Source organism: Vanessa cardui, chromosome 23 (assembly GCF_905220365.1).
Source record: "Vanessa cardui chromosome 23, ilVanCard2.1, whole genome shotgun sequence".
Taxonomy (NCBI): Eukaryota; Metazoa; Arthropoda; class Insecta; order Lepidoptera; family Nymphalidae; genus Vanessa; species Vanessa cardui.
Genome location: NC_061145.1, coordinates 5962674 through 5983116, shown reverse-complemented (window position 1 = coordinate 5983116; position 20443 = coordinate 5962674). Strand labels below are relative to the sequence as shown.

Here is a 20443-nt window from a genome sequence, read left to right as displayed (position 1 = left end):
AACTCCAAGAAAGGATATAGGTTACTTTTTTGCCTAAGACATAACAACCAACACTAAAACGCGAGCGAAACCGCGTTCGACTACTTGTATTTAAGTATTTTAAGAAAATGAATGCCTAGCTGTAACTGTTTTGTAGTCATTACAAAAATGAAAATGTTTTTTAGACTCAAAGCCACATCCTCAAACCAACACCTTTCTTTGTACGTGAATAATGAATGTTTCCAGTTAACGCAGTATACTTGACGCACAAAGAGTAAGGACTATTATATTTCTTACCAAGTTAAAATACGAACTGGGTCAAAAGGACATTTGCGGAAGAAATTAACTTTTGTGTTGACCGTTTCGAGTGTTATTATATCGAGGTTCAATCCATCTCTTTCTTGCATATTGATATGCGTATATTTTATCTTCTTCATGCTATACAATGATAAATAATACCAGGTTTGACGTAAGATATCTATTTCATTTATATTCTTGAAGCTCTTAATATTTCTCTTTAAATGTTATTTATCTTTTAACATATTAGGCTTACATTAATGATACTGAAAAATGTAAATAGAACCATGTGAGTTACAATGAGTTGGAAGTTCAGAAAGTTGGAACACAAACACAAACGTACACAATTGTTTGTCTGCAGTACAAAAGCGAAACGGAAAGATAATTTCGACACTAGCATAGTACTTTTATTTAAACATACTGTTTAATAAAAAAAAGTAAAATTAATGAAAGTCAATACTCTGACGTCATTAAACAATATTTTTTCTTTTCACAGGAACAACTGATCGCAGTTACTTTCGTATCTATGGAAATTATTTTGGTAAGTTAATTTTGTATTTATTATTAAATAGAATTTCTAATTTATTTTAACTTATGTGATTTAGTTTAGATTATAAAAATTGTGAAGTTTAATTTGGCGGGTAGGCGAAACAGAATCATGATATGCCGCATTCATCGATAGAGCATATAAATTTCTTACACCGTAAACTCCATAACCAAAAGGATGTAATATGCAATGTTCACGGCTGTTATCACACTGAGTACGCACTCAATAGTGTTCATAAAAAACCTTAAGAAAACAAATGAAAACAAAAGGACTAAAACCGAGAAAGTAATAATTAATTTATCGAAAATGTGAAGCCTCTGTGATCGTTTTTAGGCTTTTTCCAAATCATGGGACTTCCATGTTAGCTCGCAAATTTCAATTGAAGATCTCGAGCTTAGATTGGACCAAATTCTACTCATTTTTATGGAATGGATTTGTATATAAATCTTGATGTCAGCGGTGTGCGAAAACATCGCGAGAAATCATATGTCAGATGCATGCATATGTCAGATGAAAATTTGACAAATCTGTCACCAACACATACCTATTGGCACATTGTGATTGAATACACTTCAAACGTTGGCCCAACGGATATAGTAAAGTCATTTTATTGTATTTAAATTTAAAGCAATTGCATATTTTAAATTCAGAACTGTTTCTATGACTACCTGTAAAATAGCAAGGTTCTCCCAAAACTTAGTCTATTCTAAATCTACAGAATGTCAAGAAATTAAAACAATTGGCATTTCGCCAATTATTTTATTGCGCATTCAATTATATTTTTCCCGATCTCGAAATGGGTTTTAATCTGTTAGATTTATGAAATGAAAAGGAGATTGATTAAATTTCGCTTCATGAAGAATGCAAATTCAATGATAACGGTTGCAAAGCTTATATTGCTCATTTATTCAAAACTAACATTTAGATATAATTTCATAGCGTTATTGTTATCTTTGCGTAGATAACTTATCTGAGCAAAAATGAGGGCGGTTAAGGATTAAGTTGATTAAAAAAATCCAATGATTTTCTCTTATAATTTATTATGAATTTTCCTTAAGTGCATCCATCACTTGAATACGCTTTTGTTTTCTTAGGAAATGTAAAGACATTCAAATGCATCTCAATTATGTTAAAAAGTAAGTGACCATAGAGACTCTGCCAGTGTTAGCTGCTAGGGTAGAGTGTTGAGATACCCAAGGCACACAATCTACTACTACAAGATGTGCAGAGTCCAAGAACACGCCACACTTATGGCAGGAAGTTAGTGGTCGCCTTGCTCTTTGGTGTAGATCGCTTTACACCTAACACTAATTTTGCAATAAATAAAAAAAAAAATTTACTCCAGTAAGATTTGAGTGGGTTTATATTTGTTATATTAGCTGCTCTTTGTAGATTCGCACGGTTTAAAGGTTACTCCGCAAATGCAGAACATTATCTAAAATAGCCCACAGTCTGTATAATGAAAAAAGGAAAAGAAAGGCATTTAGATCCCAAGATTAGCTTTGTAATATTTCTTTACATAGGGTTTAATCAAATAATTTATTCCTGGTGATGTTGTATGTCTTTGATTAAATCAATGTTAAACTAAAAATTTCGTTGGATATATGTATTTTCGATTGCCCTAAAAAGAAGTTTATGTATAGGTATGTAATCAATCATAACTGTTAAATAATTAAAAGATTAGGATGTATATTTCGAATAATTACCTCATCTTTCTAAAATAGTCTATAATTATATAAAAAAGATGTATTTAAAAAATATTATTCCATTTATTTCTTCACAAATAAATATCGATAAAGAATAAATAAATATGTGCAACGCTTACATACACACAAACATATCCACTAAGAAAGTGTCAAGATCTGCTATGTACTTGTAGTACATTCTACATATCGCTACAGATGCATCTGCAAGCTGTAGGTAATTGAATATTATATAATATTCTGTACCTGTTATAATCTCACTCACACTTAGACGCGAGAGTATGTAGCTATTAATTTGCCGTATCAATCTATTTGATTGTTATAATCCAAGGTAATCGTCACATAATTTGATTTCCAATTGACATAGATTGTGGGTAAGCGATACGGTATTTGCTGGTACGATTGTGTATCTCGATGATTTCTAAAATTAGTATCATACTTAGTGTATAGTCTATTCCAATGGGAAAAGGAGAAAAGGTAAATAAACAACTTTGACCTTGAATTGATATGTCATTTGCGTCCGACTAGTGAGGTCAAAATAATTGAATGAATGGGTAATTAATGCTAAAGAACGATATATATTTTTTTATTTTAAAAGTAATTTTCCGTTTAAACAAAGTCAGGTCGTAATAAAAAACTTCAGAGAATTCCGAATATGCATCCGTGCACATGATACGAAAGATGAGAGACGAATGTCTTTCTTAACATTGTATTATTTTCAAAACTATAAAATTGCTATGCACAAAACTGATCTACATTTCGAGATAAGAGATTATTTTTAAGTAAAATAATTCTTTTAACATTTTTGGCAAAAATATTATTTTTATGTAAAAACCTTACTGTATAAAAATAACTTTTTTATCTATCGTTAGGTAACTTTTTACGTTTCTAATAAATAATTCATATTATATATTACAACCAATTAAATAAATATAATTAAAAAAAAATATCTATAATGAATTTTAAAACCAAAATAATATATTTTTTATCTGTATAAATTCATTCGTCTACATTCGTTTAGCGAACATGCCTAGTTGAGGCCTCTATTTTTAATGTTCGTCATCGAGAAATGGCGTCTTGAATGTCGACAAAACTGTTTTCGTTACTTTGGAAGTGAAATTAAAGTGGATCTATGTAGTTGAGTGAAATATTGTTGTATTACAAATGAAGATATATTAATCAAGAACTGTTTGTAGTTAATCTTATAGTGGAATTATCAACAAAACACTTGTGATATTGAAAAATACGGTATGTTTTGAATGTCTCCTTTTGTCATTGGAATGGACTATATATTAATTATTGTTAATGAGAACCAAATAATTTTTTTTTAAATAACACCGACTTCAAAGTGATCAGTATAAAAGTAATAAAATAATTTGATTCAAACACGTATTATTGAAGTCGGACGATTTTGAGTGAAAAACAAAATGTAGATACTCCTGGTATGGAACATTCCAGGAGTATCTTCTTTCTAACAAAAAAAAAACATCAAAATCGGTTCATAAATGGCGAAGTAATCGGCGAACAAACATAAAAAAAAATATACCGGTCGAATTGAGAACACTCCTTTTTTTGAAGTTGCTTAATAAAATAGACTTTGTTGATTTCTTCCAATATAAACCAATGAACCCTAAAACACATTTAAATTCACTCAAAGTTTAACAGAAAATCCACACTACACAAACGAGCTATTAAACAATTTATACATATATATAACTAGTTTTCTTGGGTTATGTGTGTTGGGTAAAAAACGAAGCCTATGTTATTTCTTGAAGTTCAAGTTCGCTTCTTATCAAATTCATACAAAATTTTATCAAAATTGGTATATTAATTTGGTCGTGAATGAGACTGACAGATAGAGAGTCAGACTGAGTTACTTTCACATTTATAGCATGAATATAGATAATATTTTTATATAGGAAAATAATTATGTATTTCGAACAGGATCATGATTTATTAATAGCATCTAAACTTGTGAATTTTAATGTTAAATCTTATAATAAAGATAGCTTGATCTTTATTATCTCAATTAACCTGATCTGGATCGATCGCGAACCAATGAAGTAGATCCGAGGCAAGTCATTAAAAGTTTGACTATCTAAAGAATTAACGATTATGGCCGGAAAAGGTGAAGAATTTTGATGAACGCAGCTTCCGAAAAACTACGCTTTAAATTTAAATTAACCGAGGCAGTTTATTTGATATCAACAATTTAGGAATCTTTCTAAAAAAAAAGTTCTGTGACCTGGTCGACCTTAACCGATAATAGAAGGAGATCATGGCGGTATCTGCTTTTGTTTGAAGAAAATCTGCTAGATTTATATTTATAAATGCGCATTGGTGGAATGTGGAGGAAGCTCTAAAAATTCTCCTCAATAAGAGATAGGACCTATAACTAGAAGTGGGTACATGCCGCCTGCATGTACCCACTTCTAGTTATTTTAAAATTCAAAAAATATCGCATACACACAAGTGATAGTCGTGACTACAGATTGTTGAAATCATCTATACTAATATTAAAATTGTGAAAGTACCTCTGTCTGTCTGTCTTTCTTTCAGTACCAAACTAATGAAACTAATTGATGAAACTTGAACTCTAAGAAAGAACATAGGCTACTTTTTTGCCTGATACATGACAACCAATCCCAAAACGCGAGAGAAGCGGGCAATAACTAGTTTAATATACAACAAACAACAACAACAGCCTGTAAATTCCCACTGCTGGGCTAAAGGCCTCCTCTCCCTTTGAGGAGAAGGTTAGGAACATATTCCATCACGCTGTTCCAATGCGGGTTGGTGGAATACACATGTGGCAGAATTTCTATGAAATTTGTCACATGCAGGTTTCCTCACGATGTTTTCCTTCACCGCCGAGTACGAGATGAATTATAAAGACAAATTAAGCACATGAATCAGCGGTGCTTGCCTGGGTTTGAACCCGCAATCATCGGTTAAGATCCATCGGGCCATCTCGACTCTTGTTTAATATAATGTGAATGTAATCTGCCTGAGATAAAAACAAAAATGGTACATTTTTTTAATGATATCTCTGATTTAAAGACAATTCTTATAAAGCAAATGACTGAGTTGTCTGAAGCTCTTAATTTTCTAAGCTTTACAAGTCGGAACGTCTGCAGAACTACTTCACAGTTCTTAAAAGTTTACTTATCCAAGAAGTCCTAACTAGTTTGTAGATATTTTAATGAATAATTTGCTGCACAATATTTCCTACGTCAGATTAAGTTTTCAATATTAAACAAAACTACTTAACAGCTTCTGTCTTATAGTTTCACTAAGGCACTTGTAAATGGGCCACCTGATGGTCTACAGCAGTAGTTAGTAAAATATACAGAAATGAGTTTCGTAAGACTACTGTTAAAAAACCTATATAAATTAGATTGTTATAAATTATGTAGTAATTAAATACATTGAATTTGATATTGCATTAGCATAAATATAAAAAACTTCGTATTTCTAAGGTAGTTTTTACTAATTAAATTTGAAACAATGATTAAGCATCTTAAATAATTCTACATTGAAATTGAATATTACTACTTATTATTATTTTTTTTGATGTAAGACATATTTAACTAACATTATGTTATGCAACAAAATGTAAATTAATGATGAATAATGAAGCAATAAAAAAGTTTAAGCAATTATACTATTTATCATGCCAAGTTTTCGCATACATATTTGTAATATCTAAACTAATATTTGTAAATATAGTATCATTAGTTGGATACATCATTATAAACGTATATAAATATGCCTTTGTTAGGTACTCTTAAGAATTCTTCGGAATTACTATTGCATGTTATTCTATATCTATAAGATCATTTTAATGATAACATTGAAATACAAATGTATATATTTTTATGTTATGTATCTTCATTGATGTAAATTGAGTTTAGTATATATTTAATAACTTTCTCATTATTCTGTCAGATTATGAAAAAAAAACCGGAGTGAGCTGAACATTAAAGCGAGGCAAAAAAAGCGAATACAGACTGTCGTTAGTGCCAAATGACATGTCTTTTTGTTAAACGTCCAAAGTACTGTCACTTTAGTTATGTCATTTTGAGTGTTCAAGCTCTTAGTACATTTGAAAGATGATGGAAGATTATTGAATGAGTATTTTAAAATTTATTCTAAACGATTAATTCTATTATTTTATGACTTACTGTTGACTTGAAACTAAATTTACATAAGTTTAGAAATCAAGAAGCAATATTTTTTCGAAATGAAGAAGAAATTTGTATGTATAAAAATATGATATAAATATAGGTAGCGGCCTGACATCAGATTTACTTTCCGATTGTAGCTACTTACCGGATCCAATTTATGCCAACCCACGCAAAAATACATTAAAAATCATCGAAATTGGTCAACTAACCGGAGTTCCATTTGCTCCTCAATTTTGTCAAATTTATACTTAACTGAAAAAGTATTTTTTCATTCATTCATTCACATTTTAAAGCGCTGTCACGTCATGGTAAATTTCTAGACATACTGTTCATTCCTTTTGCCTTTTTTTTATAAATTCTGCGATTGATTGTATCTATATGTTGTTATGTTAACTTGTTATCAGTTTTTAATCTAAAATGTTAAAATACATATAGCATGAAATGAAACATACATAGTTTACGTAAATACTACCAATGACAACATCCATTGTGTCAAGTTTGAATAAATTAAATAAAGAACGCGTGTTTGACGTTTCTTTTTTTTAATTATAATAATTACAAGTCATTATCTAGTTGAGCCTTTTATTTAGTATCTTATGACTCAATGTACTTTAATTTTTAGGGACAGTGATTACGTTCGAATTTCAAACAATGAGCGATCACTAGTTATTGAAAAGGTCTTTAATGCCAGCATTCTACTAAATTACTTATACATTTTGTTAATTTGATAAATAATCCTATCATGTTACTCTATAGCTTAAATTTTATACATACCTATAGCTGAAGTTGAGGATGGGATTAATTGGTACTTCCTTCGGATGCAGTCTTCAAATTGATCAAAGACTCGTCGGTATTACGTTTTGCTGCAGAGATTACTAGTTCTCGGATTCATACGATTACTGTGCTATCTCACGTAATTCGAAGATTTGTGAAGCTCGAAACTATATATTAACACGAACGTATGTTTGTTTCATCACCAAGCAGTTTATGTGGAATAGGTTTTATATAGATTTTGTTTTTAATAGAACAATGTTGCCAGTACGAAAGGGCCAAAACAAATTAGCCAACTATATTTTCTTAGTGTGCGTAACAGCTATGCTTTACAGTCGGCAAACGTCATACTTAATTTCTGCTGTTTTTAGTAGCCAACTTTTGGCCACTATTTTTTTTTGTTCAACTTTGACAATAATCTAGATAGAGATATATAAATAATAGAATATCAACTCTTAACAATTTTCAACAACCATATTATAATTTAATTCTGTATTTTTATTTTTTCCGTGCTAATTTTATCCGCCTTATGCTGCCTATCCATAAACGCAGTATTTAACCAGAATTATGCATTAGAATCCTAGGTTAGGTTAGCATTGATGGTATCAGTAGTTTATATTCCTCAAAGTAGTAGTTTTATGGGATAAGATATCATTGGCAAATAAAGTTCTAATTTGTTTATCTTCAATAGATTTAAAAAATATATATTTACTTTAAAACAATATAATTTTATATACCTACCGTTCATTTTAATAATACATCATAGTCTATAAAAACTTGCTTCCTGAAATTCTATACGCGTTTCATCCATCATTATCTTAAATTGAAATTATATAAGGTTAAAAATCATATGTGAATTTCATTTAATTCGCTGGAAATTTGAAGTTCATACACGTTTTTGCTAACAGTGTCAAATTGTGCGTCTGTTGCATCAAGCGGGTATTGATTGATGGATTCCATTAAATATTTTCGTTCGTTTCCGCTCCCTTTGTTTAGTTAGTAATTTGTAGTTGTGTGTTCTGACTGTGTATTTAATAAAAAGACAAATAAATTATACAAACTTTTTTGTGTTTATGAACAATCAAGGTTTCGTACGGACTTATCTCTCCATCGTAGCAGAATTTTTTATTGAATTCATATGATAAGTCCAAAAAAATTTCAGTAAAAAAAGTGGTCGTCATAATTCTGCTTATTTTAAAAACCTTTTCGTTCAGTTTGGAAGAAAGTTGAAAAGGTGCGATTGTATTTTTAATTTTCCAAAACAGAGTAATTTCTCCAGTGCCATCAATTCTCTCCTGTCCAACGTCCAGAGCAGAGATTTGATCTTGTGCAGGAGGTGACGAAACGGTCGGAACATGTCGGACATTTCTTCTGAAAATTAAACAACTTTATCAACAACAACAACAACAGCCTGTAAATTCCCACTGCTGGGCTAAAGGCCTCCTCTCCCTTAGAGGAGAAGGTTTGGAACATTTTCCACCACGCTGTTCCAATGCGGGTTGGTGGAATACACATGGGGCAAAATTTCTATGAAATTTGTCACATGCAGGTTTCCTCACGATGTTTTCCTTCACCGCTGAGCACGAAATGAATTATAAAGACAAATTAAGCATATGAATCAGCGGTGCTAGGTTTGAACACGCTATCATCGGTTAAGATTCACAAGAAAGAACATCGGTGTTTTTTACCCAACACATGGTAAACAACCTCTAAAACGCGGGTGAAGCTGCGGGCTAGAACTAGTTAAATGTTTAACGTATCTTTCTTCAAAGCTCTTAATGCATTCCCTGTGCCACAAATCACAAAGCCTTAAGACAACACTTAACAAGCAACCTTTTAGACCGTACAGGCATTTTTATCTAACATAACCCCAGAGGGTTATTTTATTCAACAAGTGGGCACTTCTTGTTGAAACCTACGTTGAATATTTAACTCGTTTCAACCCTAAGGGCGGATGATGCTGAGAATTTTCAAGTAGTGCTCAACTGTTCAACAAGCCGTGTTATTAATGCAACTATATAATATTATCTTACGTTATATCCTAGAGATATTACTAAACCCTTTGCTACAGTAAACTCGTACGACGAAGTAATAAACAATTATTTAAACTTGGTATACTTTACAATTTCTCCACGAAACATCTTTGATTAACGGTTAATTTGATATATAAATGTTTTCAGAATTTATATATCAGTAATTACTACTATTATTTTAGTGTGTTTTACATAACAATTTGAATTCAATTTTATTAACACAATATTATGTAAAGGCAAAATTCATAAAATATATGTTTTATATAACACCGATACGATTAGGGTATACTGATATAATTAAAGGATAATATATCATAATAGTTACAGGCTTTTGTCTGTATAATTAGGTTGCTGTATTTTATACACACTATTCTATATAGTCCAAGAAAGTGGTCTTATATTTTTTTGTTATTTAAATTTCGTAGTTTATTTTAATTTTCAAACTATTTCTAGCCATTCTCTTACCAGACTTCATCCCATGGCAGTGTCTCAAAGAGATCGTTTCTAATGTTATTATAATTATAATTAAAAAAACCGAGCTAGTTTGATCCGGATTCGCGCACTGAAGGTTCCATATCACCACATAATACTGAAAGGTATACTGGTGTTACAAAACGGTTTTCGATTTACTATCTCTACGCGTTCTTGAGAAATATATCTTGATAGACAGATAAATAGAAGGACGGATAAACGGACCGATTGGATTTTTATTTTCTTTAGATATACGGAACCCTAAAAACTTGCAATACAAGAGCGTGTTAAATAAAAGATTTTTTTACCCTTATAAACGTATTGATTAAAATACGAAACTCACTAGAGGCTATAGAACTATACGCTATAGAAATTATTTTCCTTTGTAGAATGCGTGCTTTAATAACTTTTTCGTTTTAATCGATCATTTTTGTAGATATTTATAGCACTATCTGTCAGTCATAATAGTGTCTGGCAAAACTGACAGCAAATTTCTTTAATGAAGAAGTTTCATTTTAACAATCGCGGTTTTTAGAATACGATCAACATAACGTAACATTCATTCATCAACTACAGACTTTAAATGTCCCACTGCTGGGCTAAGGCCTCTTATCCCTTTGAGGAGAACATATTTCACCACGCGTTTCCAATGCTGGTAGGTGGAATACACATGGGTCAGATTTTTTATGACATAACACATTAAATGGCACATGCAGGTTTCCTCACGATGTTTTCATTCACCGCCGAGCATGAAATGAATTATAAACACAAATTAAACTCATGAGTATTCAGCGGTGCTTGCCTGGGTTGAATCCGCAAGCATCGGTTAAGATGCACGCGTTCTAACCACTGGGCCATCTCGGCTCCTTCATATATTCAATAAATTATATTCTATGACCATCTACGAATGATTCCGCGTCGGCAGGTCTTTGACTTATACTGATACATTATCATATGATTGACACACAAAGAACAAAAATACTTATTATATAGATATATACATATATCGATGATTGATGTGCTGTGATGACGATTAATGTAATATGTATGTGTATGTATGTATTTATATGTGTTACTGCAATTGTATGAAATCTAGGCATTGTATGTTATTCCTAAAATCGCACAAAAATCTGTAACATAAATTATATTAGAGACAGTTCCTAGGAAATCTATACATTTCTTAAATAGAAATTGAAAATGTAATTAACCGAACATAACCTAACCAACAATCCACTGTTCTCAATCAACACCTAGGAATTGTTCACATTTCCTATGACATTTATGTGTTAAATAGTTTTTGAAACAATAATTATACATTACCTAAATAGAATCGGAATTGTATAATCTAGGATCTGTTTACAATTCTTACTTTTCGTACATTTCCGGTAACGTAATATTTAAAAAAAAAAATTAAAAATCGACCCTTAAAATATAACGCGCACCAAACTTTATTTTTTTTTTTTTTTCTCGCTTGAAAAACTCATTACGCGCTTCCCCCACGTGATGGAAAGTGGGGGGGTGTGTGGGACTCCCCGGAGCCCTGGACGCCGAGTGCGCCCAAGTACGCCGGGTTTACCCACTAAAAAACCAGCGGTACCCTCTGCGTCTTTCGATGGCGCCACGGGATCGCTTACGCATGCTACCGTGACGCCCTGACGGTCGGCCCACCTATGCGGGCCTCTTACACCTAGGGATGATTCCCGGGGTACTGGGACCCCCCTAGTCCCTGCGGCGCCTATTGAGGCGGCGGGAGAAGATGCGCGTAGCGCCTTTTCCTCCTCCCCGGTCGTCTTCTGCGGAGCGAGTCAGCGGCGGCACTCTCTTCCCGCTCCCGCTCCGCGGCTTCCTTCTGCGACATGACACTTTCGCAGAAGGAGCGCATCTCCGACCAGCACATCTCGCTACCGAGCATGGCGTTGAAGATGCTCGGCAGCGAAAGGTCTCCGCCCATAGTCGCCGCAAGGGTGTGCCTCTGGGGCCCCCACGCAGCACACTCGTACAGGGTGTGGTACGCCGTATCCACTGGCGCACCACACTCGTGGCAGGAGGGTGTCTCCTCCCGCCGCGCTATCCCGTGCAGGTACTTACCGAAGCATCCGTGTCCAGTAAGTACCTGCGTCATCCTGTACGACAGTGTGCCGTGCTTCCTCTCGACCCAGCGACTCAAGTGGAGACGGATCGCCTCCACTGTAACGCGCACCAAACTACATTAATATTTAAATAACGAATTATATCGCGATCACGTGTGCGTTCAAATTTTGAAATCATCTTCGTTTCGAGAAATTCTGGGATTGCTATAATATGAGCATTTTCAAATTTCGAACGTATAAGTTCCTCTCTTATGTTTATGTTTGCATAGCTGTTTGGGTAGGTATAATACGACACAACGTAGATATAGCATCGGCAAATTCAATAAAACCGATTACCGAGAAAGCAAGTTCACGTAAATCGACGTATCAAACTGACGAATATATTAGGTCATATGATATTACAGTTTATTAATATTACATTTGTGTAAAGATCATATTCACATAAGAAATAAATTTTGATAATTTGCCGATGCTACATCTAAGTTGTGTCGGACTAAAACATCCACTAATTAGATATTCCACAATCAATCTGGGCTTATATTGCTGTTCCAGTCTGAAAGTGACTGAACATAGCTTCCAGTGTCAAAATTTCTTACAGCGCCAATGTTTGGGCGGTGGTAGTACTTACCATCAGGTTGCCCATTTGCTCATTCGACCTATGCCAGTAACATATTTAAAAAAAGAATTCCCGAATACAGAATGCTTTAAGTTTATTTATAAAAAAAAAAATGCTCTATAGTTAAGTGCTATCATAAGCAGATCATGAGGGTTTATTATTGTGATCACATATGTATGTTATTATACTTCCGTTTGATTTGTAGTTACATTTGAAGTTTATACTATATATTTACATATAATATGTTGTTTCATAAAAATGACAATTACAATGTATATATTCTCGGAATGATTTAAAGAATGTAATTTGACATTTATTTTGTGATTTTAATTAAACACTTTGCCCGCGACTCTTGATTGCCCGCGATTGAATTTAACAAAAAAAGTTATTTTCCAGTTTGCAGATTTTATTATAACTTATTACTTTTTAGAAGTAGACTAAGTTACTCCTTATCATATATCCGATCCGATTAGCTGGAATTAACAGACAGACAGATACCCAAAAAATATATATATACAAGGTATATATACTGATGCACATATTATATTACAGCACACTTAAATTTTATTACACGTATAGAAAAGCTATTATAATAAAAGTATCGCTGCGCAGTCTGGAAAAACAAATCGTCAATCCTTACTAGTACGATATTGGGTTAGAAAGGAAAACGTCAAAAATTAGACGAGTTTATATGTTCTTGGAACTATGCTACGCGATATATTTTACGTTACTATTTTCAAAAGTTCCAAATGTAAATTTCCATCCGTCTGAATGAACTTTTTTAAAATTATTTTAAAAATTATTAGAAAATGCGGATTTTCTTTCTTTTATTTTAGTGTGTAGAAGATCTTGAGAATCTCTTCTTCTTGCTGCTTAAAATTAGCTTAAACTTAAGAGAGGAGAGAATTGTTACATTTGTTGTCATGGCTTACGAATCGCCCTTACCCCCCGGCCGGCCAATTGGTCCCTTTTTTCTGTTCATATACAAATCCAAGATGTTTAATGTCTTTACGGCAATTGTCAATGCACAAGTGCATCTCATCACAGTCTAAAGAAGTTGTACTAAGAATGTTTTGGGACAGCCGTAAAGTTACTGAATGTATAATTTACTGAATGTATAATTTTAATATTATTAACTTTTTTTCATTTATATAAGCGTTCCGTTCCACACTCAGATTATTACCATCATCTTTTTTTGTTTAAAGAATACTAGCAATGCCCCAAAATCAATTAAGAAATTACTAAGATTCCTATTTACTCTTCCTTGTAAGCTTATCACTTGTGTTATTAGTGGGAACAACAATAGCCCAAGGGATCAGGATTGATCCTGCTACTTTTACATAAGCTAAACCTAATAAGCTATTGACGCTTATTCTATGTGTAACAATGATATAGCTTTTTATTGATTGTAATCAGTAAAATTCTAAGTGATATTCATAGCGCTGTACGAGAATAGAAACAGTTATTAACACCGTATTAATAATTCTAATGTAATTCCAGTACTGTACAAGAGTTCCGTGTGCTATACAGGACTGCCATATTGGCTATGGCATTAATTGTCAAGTGCTAGACTTTATTGTATACCTATAGTATATTGTTTGAAACTTGTACAAACTTCACGCAGAAGCCAAGTTCCGACCCTAATTTGATATACAACTTCGGCTTACTTCAATCTATAAGTTCAATAGATAATTTCGTTTGATTTCCAAGGTTTCGTATTGAAAACAATATCTCAAATTTAACACCAGTATTTATCTTGTCTTTAAATTAACCAATAAAATGATTCATCACATCATTATCAACCAATCAGTGCAACCATGAAACTATCCCATTGATTTGTTTGTCCAATTGGAAGCAGTGTAATGTATATTCGGTATCTGTTGAAGTAGATATTTAATTAAACACTTTTTTTCATTAAAATTCAGCAGAACTACGTAGAACGTTTTCATATTTCATTTGTTTATTCGATGCACGATTGTTTTTCTTATTTCACGATGACGTCAAGACAAAATACACACGGCCGTTAATTAAAAATTGAAAAATGCGACACTTCTGGGAAAATCTGTTTTTGCTCTTTAGCGCATGCAAATATACAAATAGGATAAGCACGTTACCGTCCTCGGCTAAGCTATAGTGCAACAGTAAGCTGCATTTACAGTGACAAAATAAAGCAAAACAACGATGTTTTTTTATATATAAAATTTTACATCTATGTATATTATCTATTTTAATTTTATAAATGTGAAAGTAACTCTGTCTTGTCTGTCTGCTTTCACGACCAAACCGCTGAACCGAATAAGATAAAATTTGGTATGAAGCTAATTTGAACTCCAAGAAAGATTATGGGCTATATTTTAGCCTGACACATAAATAAATATGAGACAACATCACATTCATTACTTTGATTCCAATTTAAGTAGCCAAAGCACTTGTGTAACGACGGCACCACAAACACCCAGACCCAAGACAACATAGAAAACTAATGATAATCTACATTGACTTGGCCGGGAATCGAACCCGGGACCTCGGAGTGGCGTACTCATGAAAACCGGTGTACACACCACTCGACCACGGAGGTCGTCTACATGACTACCAACACCCTAAAACGCGAGCGCCCCCGAATACTACTTTAAAATACGTAATTTAAATAATAGTATTGGTTCCGTCAGATGTTAGAGATAAAAAAAAAAAACTATCTTTCCCTCGAGTTCAATCTTCTTTCGAACTAAATATGTATCAACCAATTCAATTTAACTTGGCCGTCAGAACAACATATTGATAAATAGAGTTACTTTCGCATTTATTATGTTAGTTATATGTACAATAAACATTTTACTTTGACAAGGTATCGGGAAAAATATCTACAAGGTGTAATACAGAAGTTAAATAAGATAAAATAAATAACCAGGTTCTAGTAAGTACTTTTTTTAATAAAACGAGAACCAATACATATTAAATAATTACACTTATAAATAATACGACAAAGATGAGTGTACATTTGGGTATTGAGTGACGTCACAGATCAACAACAGCCTCTAAATGTTATATCCTGTTGGTGTGCCTCTTCACAGTTTGAGAACTTTAAGTTGCTCCGTTGGGAGTTAATTGGTGTACTTAAGGTATTTGCAGAATGTTACTATTTAACATACACAACATAATATTCTACATTACGTATGAGCTGAGATGGCCCAGTGGTTAGAACGCGTGCATCTTAACCGATGATTGCGGGTTCAAACCCAGGCATGCAACACTATGCATATGTGCTTGATTTGTGTTTATAATTTATCTCGTCATGATCATCATCTCGGCGATGAAGGAAAACGTCGTGAGGAAACCTGCATGTGTCTAATTTCATTGAAATTCTACCAAATGTGCATTCCACTAACCCGCATTGGAACAGCGTGGTGGAATATGTTCCAAACCCTATCCTTAATAGAAGAGGAGGCCTTATCCCAGAAGTGGGAAATTTACAGGCTGTTACTTTACTTTACTTTTTGTTTTAATTTACGTATATACCTTTAATATTGCGATTAAAACATGTGAAACCTATTGAACACTATGAGATTATTACCAATCACGGGATAATCGTCAGATATTTATTAGATTTTTCAATGTCCAGTGAAGAGGGCGAGTAACACATAAAATACTTTTAAAATTAGAAAATGTAAATGAATTTTACATTTTCCTTTATCTTATGATTGTAAAGTTTTCTATGCATATATATTTGAACTCGCTTTAATAAAACTTTACATTGCGCGTTAAATAAAGTTCATGATTTAAATTATGCAAATGAAATTAACTTTAGTGTACGTATTTTAAATGCTCAATATAGTTTTAAAGATCTTAAATAACCAGCAGTGAACCATATTCTTGAACTATTCAAAGTAAATTTCTTTATAACTTTACAACTAGCGTGTAGGCGTTGTTATTCTAGTTCTCAACTTGATTCTTAGAACTCATAACATTTATATATGACTCACGTTTATGTTATTTTACTGCTTTTGAGAAGGTTGCCAGTTACAAATAAACGCTAAAGATTCGAAATTCAAATTAATAGTGTAATTAATGTTATAAATAAATACGATTTGAATACAATAATTTATTGAGACTACTTCGTCTGTGCTGTTAGCGCTTGAATAGATCTTCGTCTGGCGCGACACGTTAAATTTCAACTTCGTAGTACAATAATTGGCTAAAATTTAACTTGCAAGAATTGAACAAAATCTATCAAAAATTGTAAAATAAATAAAACTATATCAAAAAAGTAATGCAATGTGTAAGAGTGGCAAAGAATTAAAAAAAATAATTTTAATTATAACTTTAAATGTGCTATGAAATATCTAAGAAGTGAAGCTACCATCGCTTTGAAATGCATATAGATTCAACCAGCAGGGATCGGCAAGAAACTCAGTATGTTATTACTTAGGGGCCATTCGTGTAGGTACATAAAACGAGTTAGAGGGGAAATCGGCCATGTCTTATGTTTTCTTATATCTATTATTATTATTATTAGTTAAAAATAATTTTATATAATCTTTGTTTTGTAATTTCGGGCTAACTTTCTCAAACGTTGCCACCCCTACTGTTTTTCCAGCGATTACTTTTATTATTGTATAAGTTTGATAGATCCTACAAAAAGATTTCATATACGAGGCCTTTTTACAGCTTTTTACCCTTTCAATTTTGGTAGAAGCGTATCGTTATAATATAAATATAATGCTAAAACATTACTTTGCGTTTTTTTCGACTGACTTATTTTTAACGAGGCTGAAATTTCATTTTTCCTATTCGAACATATTTATATTTTAAAAGCAATTATCAAACTTTTATTTAGTAGTTATATTGCATTAAATGAAGTATTTAAAGTTAATACTCGCATATAGTGTTAACAACAACAACAACAACAACAGCCTGTAAATTCCCACTGCTGGGCTAAAGGCCTCCTCTCCCTTTGAGGAGAAGGTTTGGAACATATTCCACCACGCTGTTCCAATGCGGGTTGGTGGAATACACATGTGGCAGAATTTCTATGAAAGCAGATCACATGCAGGTTTCCTCACGATGTTTTCCTTCACCGCTGAGCACGAGATGAATTATAAAGACAAATTAAGCACTTGAAACAGCGGTGCTCGCCTGGGTTTGAACCCGCAATCATCGGTTAAGATGCACGCGTTCTAACCACTGGGCCATCTCGACTCTATAGTGTTAAAAATAAAGCAATATAAAATAAAGCAATATGCAAATATTTTGATATCCCTAATTTGTTTTGAATTTTCTTTTTTCGGCGGTGAAAAATAATATAGCGAGGAAACCTACTTCAATCTTTTGAAATATCCATGTGTTTCTATTAACCTTCATTCGAGCAATAGGATGTAATAAGCATCACATCTTCACAAATGGAGTCCCTTGAAATTGCCCAGCTGTTAATGAAAATAAGGAAATCGAAAATGTATCTGTGTTTGTGCACACACTGATGCACCGCTATTTTTTTTTCTATTCAGTTGACTAGCTGTATTCTGATCAGAAAGATATTATACGTATATATATTTACTTTACAGTTTGTAAACAGATCGAAACATATCACCTTGTGTGAAAAAAAAACACAAACGCCAACCGCGCAAAAACCAATTTTTGTCAATTTATAAAAATAAAGTTAAAATATCGTAGTAAATTAAAAATGTAATCGGAAATTTTATACGTTAATGAAAAGGTTATCTTTTTCAGGGTCTGATAGTCAATTTTTAAACTAAATTGCTAGTACGTAAAATTGTAATCGGGAAACTTTATCAATATTTTTATTATATTTTTTTCTCTTCATAGCCATTTGATAGCAACATATTAAGTCACCAAAACTATAATTTGTGAATCTCGAAGAGCTCCAACTCAGTATTACATTCTTCATGACGAGACCTTCACGGATTTATACATTATTCAACGTTGGCTTTCTCCCAAGATGAGTTATCATTTACACTCCAAGCCGTGCCAATATCGGAGTAGCCATGAGTCTAAAATTGTGGAAAACAAAAGGTTATTAACAGGCCGGTTTTACTTTGACAGGTGATCCGGAATGATGTTTGATGAGACGCGTTCGGTTGGAAACAAAACTTTTTCAAATTTCCAAAGGACAAACGAATTTTAAACAAAGTAACAACGAAGAATGTATTTCATAATTGACTGATGGGCTACTAAAGCACCTTGGAGCGGATTCACTCTCATTTTTGCGATTTCTCACTAATTATATTTATTTTATATTAAATTATATTTTTTCTATACGTGGCTTAAATAATTAATTGTATGACATTTATATATTTTAGATTTCTAAAATGTATTTTGTGAATATTATTAGTCCGATCAATATTTTTGCTTCCATCATAGTAATTCGTCATCAGTGATTTTTGTTTTATTCTTAACCCTAATAAGCCTGGCAAATAAATGGCGCCCAATGTGGGTCTGTTTATAAAAAACCAAAATTATATATCAAGCTGCATAGATATAAATTGTTGTACCTGATCATTATTTTACAGTTTTTATAAAGGTCGACGAAATTTGTCACTTATCTAAGAAAATGTTTAATTGTTATACACCTAATAAAGTTTAAATAAGACACATGACTTAATTGCTGTTAATCAATATTAATGATATTTTATTTATTGAAATTAATTTTAGCTACGCTTTCGTACTTTTTATAATTAATTGATCACGTTTCATCATGTCATAATAATTATTATATAGAAACATATTATATATATAATAATGTAATTTAAACATACGTTATTAAGTAAGAGAATTTAAACGCTTTATTAGAAAAGTTATAAGCTCTACTCGTGAAAACTGTAAAATGAAAACTTTTTTATTTTACTTCTAAATGCTGCCCACGTTGTACACTTTGAAAGGTACAAATTCAAATACCGAGATGAGAGCCGAGATGGCCCAGTGGTTAGAACGCGTGCATCTTAACCGATGATTGCGGGTTCAAACCCAGGCGAGCACCGCTGTTTCAAGTGCTTAATTTGTCTTTATAATTCATCTCGTGCTCAGCGGTGAAGGAAAACATCGTGAGGAAACCTGCATGTGACAAATTTCATAGAAATTCTGCCACATGTGTATTCCACCAACCCGCATTGGAACAGCGTGGTGGAATATGTTCCAAACCTTCTTCTCAAAGGGAGAGGAGGCCTTTAGCCCAGCAGTGGGAATTTACAGGATGTTGTTGTAAGTTCAAATACGTTAGAGCATACGAGTATTAAATTATTGTTCGTCTTTTGTATAAAATAATAACACAACATCTAATTGAATTGTTAGAGAATGTTACTTCGTTTACCGTCATGAAAATAAATAATATTGTATGTAAAAATAAGGTTTAATTGTATTATTTTTTCCTTACTTCAGTTTCTTGAATTTAATTTAATTTACTCATAGCAATTTTTTTTTTGTAAACAGTTGGAGAAGTTGTTTAGATGTTTATTATAAATGTTCACTGTCTTTCTGTATTGTGATAAAAAGCTTGTCCTGCAAATTGATTCGACAGGCAAAGGGCGTAGGCGGTACCAGCCGATCGTGGGCTATTAATCATGTTTGGCTCAATTAATCGTGACGGTAATAAAGGATTCCAAATATGTGGGAGTGTTTAGGGCACGGTTATTGGCCTTTTATAAAAAAATATAATTTATTTGTAATATATGTTTTTTTTTTATTTTGACTAAAAAGGTCTAGGAAGCTTGTGAGCTTGTGTGAAGCAGATGCTTTATG

The 20443-nt window shown here is 32.6% G+C and overlaps 1 protein-coding gene across 1 annotated transcript in view; it reads left to right on the top strand.

Annotated features, from left to right (window-relative positions):
- LOC124539748 (5-hydroxytryptamine receptor 1-like) overlaps positions 1–20443 on the top strand; it is a 163161-nt gene that overhangs the window by 51149 nt on the left and 91569 nt on the right. The window contains exon 2 of the mRNA XM_047117093.1: positions 773–817. The gene's annotated coding sequence lies outside the window, so the exon portion shown is untranslated. The remainder of the gene's footprint in view (positions 1–772; positions 818–20443) is intronic.